Consider the following 7883-nt stretch of genomic DNA (forward strand, 5'->3'; position numbering starts at 1 on the left):
ATCATTGTACGCATGCATGAGTAGGTTACTACTGCTGGGCATGCCAGATATGTATCTGGAATATGTATTTACTGTTAATGCACATGTTTAAGTTTTCTTGTTGAGCCTTGGCTCACGAGTGCTATGTTGTGCAGATAAGGGGAAAGGAAAGCTGGAACAGACATGAGTTTGAGAGCTTCAGTGGCGGCGTGTACATATGCGGCTACTCATCCACCACGGTCGAGGATACCTTAGACGAACTAGGGTTGCATCCTTGCTTCTTAGGACGGCTGATTGTAACTTCTGACTTGTATTTACCCTTTTAAACATTTGGTTGAATTATTTTGGGATCCCATGTATGTATTAACTTTAAAATGAAAAGTCAATGTCTCCTTTGACCAAAAGTTTTAGCCCTTGACATTAACCTTAGTTACACGTTTATCACCAAATTACTTGATTAGCAAGTCTAACACTATTTAAATACACAGTGTAACTGTCCTAGATTAGGAGGACGTTGCGACTTGGTATCAGAGCTATCAATGTTTAAGAGTTCTGGAAGGCTTGTCGAGCATGTACACTCGCCACTAAAGACAAGCTCGACCCATTGTTTATTAACTACTTATGTGATTAAGTGCTTAACTGCTTAAATAAATGTATACGCCTTATCTGCATGCATGATTAGGGAGCATGGGATATTCTGATAGGTTCTGGACCTTGACTGTTGCATGAATGATAAAGAAATGCTTATTAGCATTATTATTGCTTGTGAATGCAATGGAACCACTTATTAGCATTGTTATATGGACATGTAGGTCAGGACACACTTATTAGCGTTGTTACTTGCATATAGGCCAGGAAATGCTTATTAGCACTGTTAATACTTGCAGGGATTAAATAACATGCTTATTAGCATTGTTATACATGTATAAATGATTGAACATGCTTATTTGCATCGTTAATTGTTTCTTAATGCCAAAAATGCTTATTAGCATTTTTGTTTGCTGATGAATATCAGGAAGTATACAACAATGATTGAATGTATTATGTGTTCGCATGCTTATTAGCAATGCATCTGTTTGTTTGTTCGGTCTTGGACCATCAGGGGACAAGAGGTATAGTTATTACTTACCCAACGATAGATTTGATCACTGCAAAGTAGGATAGTTATCAGTATGGTTCCTTGAAGGTTAGAGAGGTTGGCTGGTCAAGAGAAACAGGGCGAGAAATAGAATGACCATGGTTAAGCTCCACCGCTTGCTCTAGAGAATAGGCAACAAGTGCTTTCTTTGCAGGCCAGGTTATAGAGGCAGGAAGATGAGATTCACCTTTTGAGACAGCAACAAGATCCATCATGGAACCTATAGCCCGCAGTACCAGTAGTGATACAGCTAGTAATTAGGCCTTGAAGGCCAAGACAATTTTCCATTTTGGCTTTGCTCGAGTTTAATATCCTTGATCTAAATTTACATTTCTCTGATCTTTATACATTTCCCTTCTACTATATTGTGTATTTTGAATTTTTTGAATTTTATACACATGCGTAGTTATAGGGAATTATTTTATAACTTACATCGAGGTATTTTTATAACTTAATGCTTAATAGTTGACCAATTAGTTTTCAGGTCATATACCTAGTTAAATCAAGGATTTTAATTTCTCAATAGCATACCCGTTAATATTCAGGCCTTGTACCTGGTTCAATTCAGGATTTTATTGCTTTGATTCTTCTTATTTAACTTAGTGAAATTAGGAATTGTTATGAAAACTCAGGCTTTCTCAAGCTACAAAAAAATTCACTTCCAAATTCTAAGTTGCATAATTTTTCAAAGACTAAAAATTATTATCACAGGTATCTGACCTCGAAGCGATCATAATTTATGAATATTCTAGGTCACTTTTGTAGGATTATAATATACAAATTTGGAAAAACTTGGTACCCTGTTTAATCTACAAAGCAACCATTATAATTATTTTATTAAATAAAAATAAGCTAAAATGAAATAGCTTTTATAAGTAAGCCTTATAATTAGACACAAAAATTAAACTCGGACTAATCATCCACTGATAATATTTCCTCAAATATAATGCATTGCAAATCTGCGGAACTCCTTCTCTATTTAATCGAGCTAATTTAAACATTCCATCTCCTAGAATTCCATGATCTGATAAGGACCTTCTCAGTTTGGTCCTAATACACCGTCTTTAGGGTCTTTATTTGCCAAGAATTCCCTCCTTAATATTAGATCTCCTAACTTAAGCTTCCTTTCCTTATTTTTTAATTGAAGTAACGAGTTACTTTCTGTTGGTAATGTGTCGGCTGAATTTGTGATTCTTCTAGGCGTTCCTCAATTAGATCTAGAGATGCTTGTAGTAGGTCGTGGTTTTGTTCTTCGTTGAAAGTTCTTTGCCTGTGTGATGTCACTAGGGCTTCGACTGGGAGCATTGCTTCACTTCCAAAAGTAAATGAAAATGGCGTATGACCAGTAGACGTGCGGTGATAGATTCTTTACACCCAAAGTACTTGTGGGATCTGTTCAGGCCATAACACCTTAGCGTCTTCCAACTTCTTTTTTAAGCTTCCCTTTAGGGTTTTATTTACCGCCTCCACCTGTCTATTAGTCTGTGGATATGCTACCGAGGATAAACTCTTGATAACCCTGTAATTTTCACAGAAGTTTGTGAGCAGCTCGCTGTCGAACATCTTATACAATTTTCCTTGGGAGTATGTAGTGACAAATTATGTTCCTTATAATGAAATCAAGTACCATTTTTGCTGTTATTGTAACCAATGGTTCAGCTTTGACCTACTTTGTGAAGTAGTTCACAATGACCACATAAAAGGAAACTCTTTCTTTCCATATTGGCAATGATCAATTCAAATCTATTCCCCATATGGAAAATGGCCAAGGCAATGAGATCATGGCAAGCTTGACAGGAGCAACCCGAACTATTGTTGAGAAATGCTGACATTTATTATACCTTTACACATACGAGGCCGAGTCTTTCTTCAAAGTTGGCCAAAAATAACCCTGCCTAAGTATCTTCATGGCTATATTTTTCCCCCCACCGTGGTCTCAACAAAATCCCTCATGAACTTCCTTTAGGATAGTTTGGGCTTCCTCTGACGAGACACACCTGAGCAAAGGCATAGAATGACCTCGCTTGTAGAGGACTTCTTCTAATGGGACATACCTTGGGATCTGGTATAGCAATCTTCGTGCATCCTTACGATCTTCAGGTAGTCTTCTAGAAGTAAGGTATTCTACGATTGCTGTTGTAGTGTCTCAAATTTGCTAATAAGGCTTAGAGCCTTGATTAGCGTGCTGGGAGGGTAATAATTGATTTAATTACACTAATATGTTAATTTGATGACTATATGATTAGAAATGTTGTTTAGGTGAATTAAATACGCATGTGGGCCCCATCTGGTTGTCAGGGGCATATTTGTAATTTTAGCCCATTTAGGACGTAAATGTGATATGAGTATATTGTGATTATTACCAGGAGTGAGTGGTAATTAATATATTTGTGATGTACGATCCAAGACGGTCTTGGGGAGCAGTTTAGCTAAATAGTCACAACGAGGTCGAATACCAGGCTCGGGAGGAGCCTAGGGGTATTTTGGGAACACTATTGGTGTTCGGGATTTACTGGGTAACGGGTAGTAATTTAGCAAATATTTGGGCCTATCAAGATTAAATGGGAATTTATAGGAATACTCGAAAGATTTAGTGGGATGTGGTACATGACGAAATTTCCCTGGGTGGCACTTAAGGATTAAGATAGACTTAAGGGGTATTTTGGAATTTTTGGTTAAGGGATAGGCTTAAGCTTAGGCTGCTGAGATTCTAGGAGGGTTTAGAAGGAATAGAAAGAAGACTCTCTGCTCTCTCTCTCTCTCTCATTCGACTCTCTCTCCCTCTCGTAAACTTTGGGAAGCTGTGAAATTGTGGAGGATTCAAGCCTAGGAATTTGAAGCTAGAGGTTTGCTGAGCTTGGGGAGAATTAAAGTTTGTGGCAAATGGAATTTAGCTCATGTCGATGCTAACATAGAGGTAAGAGATTAAAGCATGTTTCTGTTTAAATTTCCCTATTTTTATTAGAGCCTTGGGAGTTGGAACTTGGGTGACTGAATTTAGGATATGATGAGGTTTTCTGTTGGATTTTTGGATGTTAAAACTAGTTATGTTGTTTGGATATCAATCTTAGGCAGAATTCTAGGATTAAGGCTTGGAATTAGTGAGTTTTAGGGAGTTAGGCTTGTAAAATTCATGGAAATTCTTGGTTTAGAGGCTCGAGCCACGACCCTGTTCATGAGACGTCACGGCCCATTTGAACATTTAGGCCAGGGGTCCTTGGAAAATTGTCTAGGCGTCGCGGCGCAAGGTGTTGCATGATGCGGCCCGTGTCCCTCTGGAAAGAGGCATTTTTCCTCTGACTTGAGCACGTTGTGACCCTTAAGGGGCTTGACCGTGGCTCAAATGAATATTATGGTTGTTTAAGGGTTTTAAGCTCGGGAACCCAAATGTTAAGGCTCAGGAAGGGTTCTACTACCCGGTTTAGTAGTATCCAAGGTCTCGGAGGCTTGATTAATACTCCGAAGTAGTTTATTGATTTAGAACTTGATGGATGTTGATTATGAATATGTTGTGACTAGGTTTTAAATGAGGCCCAAAATAGGGGACTGTGCTTGGGATCGCGATATTCAGATAGCTTGGGACACAGGTAAGAAAACTGTTGTACCCGTAGAATAGGGTGTGGCCTTATTGTTTGTATTGCAGTGCGCGAACCTAATACTTATGTTTAATATGCGTTTAAATATCTGTGAATATTATGCTATGTGATGCATGTATGTGAATGAACAACGAAAGCTGGGAAACGGTGAAGGCCGAGAGCTCCAAGAACTCGGGTAAGACAAGGGGCCAGGATCGGCGTTGAGCATGTGGAGTGCAGGCCGTTAGGGCGAGACCCTCCTAGGGTGCTGAGCCACCCTATCAGTGAAGACTATGAACCCAGGGCCTGGTAAAGCGCCTGTGACAGCGTTGGCTGCTATGTGTGTAGCCCGTTGGATGTTTTATTGTAGATTGTGGATTATTTTGCATATGTTATGTGTTTTGTGTTGAGTTTTCTTGACAGGCTTTGGCTCACAGGTGCTCTATGGTGTAGGTAAGGGCAAAGGAAAGGTCGACCAACCATGAGTACGGAGAGCGTGGACCAACGGGTACATGTTCGGCCTACTTGGTGGCCACAGCCGGGGTTATTTTGGGAAAATGTACAGTAATGGTTGTTTTGTAACCTAGGTCAACTCTGAATGTAACTTTAAGTTGTAATGAATATTATAAAAAATATTTCAGGATCCCAAATATATAACTCGTAATGATTTTAATGAATGACATATTTTGATACTTAATGTCTTTAAACGACTTTTATTTTAGTTAATCACACTTTTTACCTAAAACCTCGATTAGCGAGCTAATGACACATTTTTAACCCACATAATAACGGCTCTATGGAAGTAGAGTGTTACAACTTGGTATCAGAGCATGCAAACATTTATGGTTCTTGGAGATTGACCGAACATGTATGCTCGCTGTCAGTGACAAGCTTGACTCAGGGTTGGTTGCTAATTAATGAATTATAGGCTTAATTGCTTGTTTAAGTGCCCTGTTTTCCTGAATATATAGATAGAGCATGATGAATGTGTTAAAATATGCTTAATGATAGGGCATGGGCCCTTTGATTGTTGTATTCTATCTATGGTATGTGGACTTGCTGCTGCTGGTTCATTGATGTGATTGGGTTTGGATGTTGTTACCATGCCTGATGTGCAATGTCATTGATTGCAGGCATATTGTAGTAATGCCTCGGCAATCAATCAGACTCCGCGGCAATAGGGTCGAGGATGACAACCAGGGTCAGGACCCTCCACCTTCCCCACCGAATTGGCAACAGTTGTGTTGCCGAGATGGAAGCTAGACTTCACAGAACAAAAGAAGAGTTTCGACAATTGAGGCAATAGACCCCTCCTCAAGGCATTGGGTTACAGGTTCCACAGATTGTGGCAACAGTGCCAGCCCGGCCTGTTGTGGAGAATAGGTGTGAACCTTTGTATGGGAGGTTCAGGTTACAACATCCTCCCACCTTCGAGGGTGGCCCAAACCCACTGCGGGCAGAGCATTGGATGAACATGATCTATTCCATCCTTGATTTCATGAGGGTGGATGGAAATGAGAGAGTAGCTTGCGTCAGCTACATGTTGAGAGAAGATGCCCGCATCTGGTGGGATGTTGTGTCTCAGAGAAGGAATATTGCAGTCATGACCTGGGAAGAGTTCAAAATTATATTTAATGAGAAGTATTACAGTGTCGCAGTTTGAGCTTCGACGGTGGATGAGTTTACAAACCTGACTCATAACCAGATGATAGTTACTGAGTATGCTTTGAAGTTTGACTGGTTTGTGAAGTTCGCGCCGGATTTGGTGCCGACTGACATGACACGAAGAGATCGATTTGTGAGGGATTGAATGTTATGATCACCCGTGATGTTAAGATAACTTTGTATCTAGGAACTACAACCTATCCTTTGGTAGTGGAGAAGGCCCTTATAGCTGAGGGGGCCGAGGATCAGATATGGAGATAGGGCGTGGCTAGGTTCGATGCTCGAAGGATGATGCCTCCTTTTACTGGATATATACGGGGTAGTGGACCCAGTGAGGAGAATAGAAAGGCCCCAAACTCTTTTGTTCCTCCTGCCTTGGATAAGAGGGCACAAGGTGCTTTCAGTGGCCGTCAGGGCGGGGGAGACAACTAGAGGAGTTTCCCAGTGTGTCCTCGGTGTAGATGATGACATCAGGGAGAGTGCAGGATCAAGGCCTGCTTTACTTGTGGGAGCATCAATCATTTGAGGAAGGACAGTCCACAAGCCAGGAATGAAGAACCAAAATAGAACGATGGTCTCACTCTTGCCAGAGTATTTACCTTGACTCAGACTGAGGCTGAGGCTAATCCATCGGTCGTGACAGGTCAGATTTCTAGTGCTGGTTCTTCTTTTACTGCATTGATTGACTTAAGGGCTACTCATTCATTTGAATCTGCTAGAGTGATAGATCAGCTGTGTAGACCTAGTGATTTGTATGCTAGGGGATTCAAAACTTTGTTTCCGGGGAACTGGCAGTCTCTAGGAGATGGGTTAGAGCATTACTAGTAGAGATAGACAGTACAGAGTTCTCTGTGGATTTGATTCAGTTAGCGATGGATGACTTTGATATGATCCTAGGATTCCTAGCAAACAATGTGAATGCCTCTAGAGTTGTTTCGGTTGGACCGGATGATTCCAGGCTGGTATGTGACTTTCGTGATCTGTTCCTCGAAGATTTTCCAGGGTTGCCACCACACCGAGAGATCAATTTTGTCATAGAGTTGACACCAGGGGTGGAGCCAGTATCTAGGACACCTTATAGAATGCCTCTGGTAGAGTTGAAGGAATTGAAGATTCAATTGCATGAGTTACTGGATTTGGGATTCATTAGACCGAGTTTTTCACCATGGGGTGCTCCAGTGTTGTTCGTTAAGAAGAATGATGGATCCTTAAGAATGTGTATTGACTATAAAGAGTTGAACAAGTTTACCATTAAGAACAAGTACCCACTACCTAGGATTGATGACTTGTTTGATCAGCTACAAGTGAAGACAGTATTCTCTAAGATTGACCTTCGGTCAGGCTACCACCAGTTAAGGATTAAAGAGGAGGACATACCAAATACTACATTTTGCATGAGGTATGGACACTATGAATTCCTAATTACGTCCTTTCGATTAACCAATGCCCCGACAACCTTTATGGGCTTGATGAACAGGGTTTTCAAGGATTATCTGGACAAGTTTATGATCGTATTCATTAACGAC

The sequence above is a fragment of the Humulus lupulus genome, chromosome X (genome assembly GCF_963169125.1).
Source record: "Humulus lupulus chromosome X, drHumLupu1.1, whole genome shotgun sequence".
Lineage (NCBI taxonomy): Eukaryota > Viridiplantae > Streptophyta > Magnoliopsida > Rosales > Cannabaceae > Humulus > Humulus lupulus.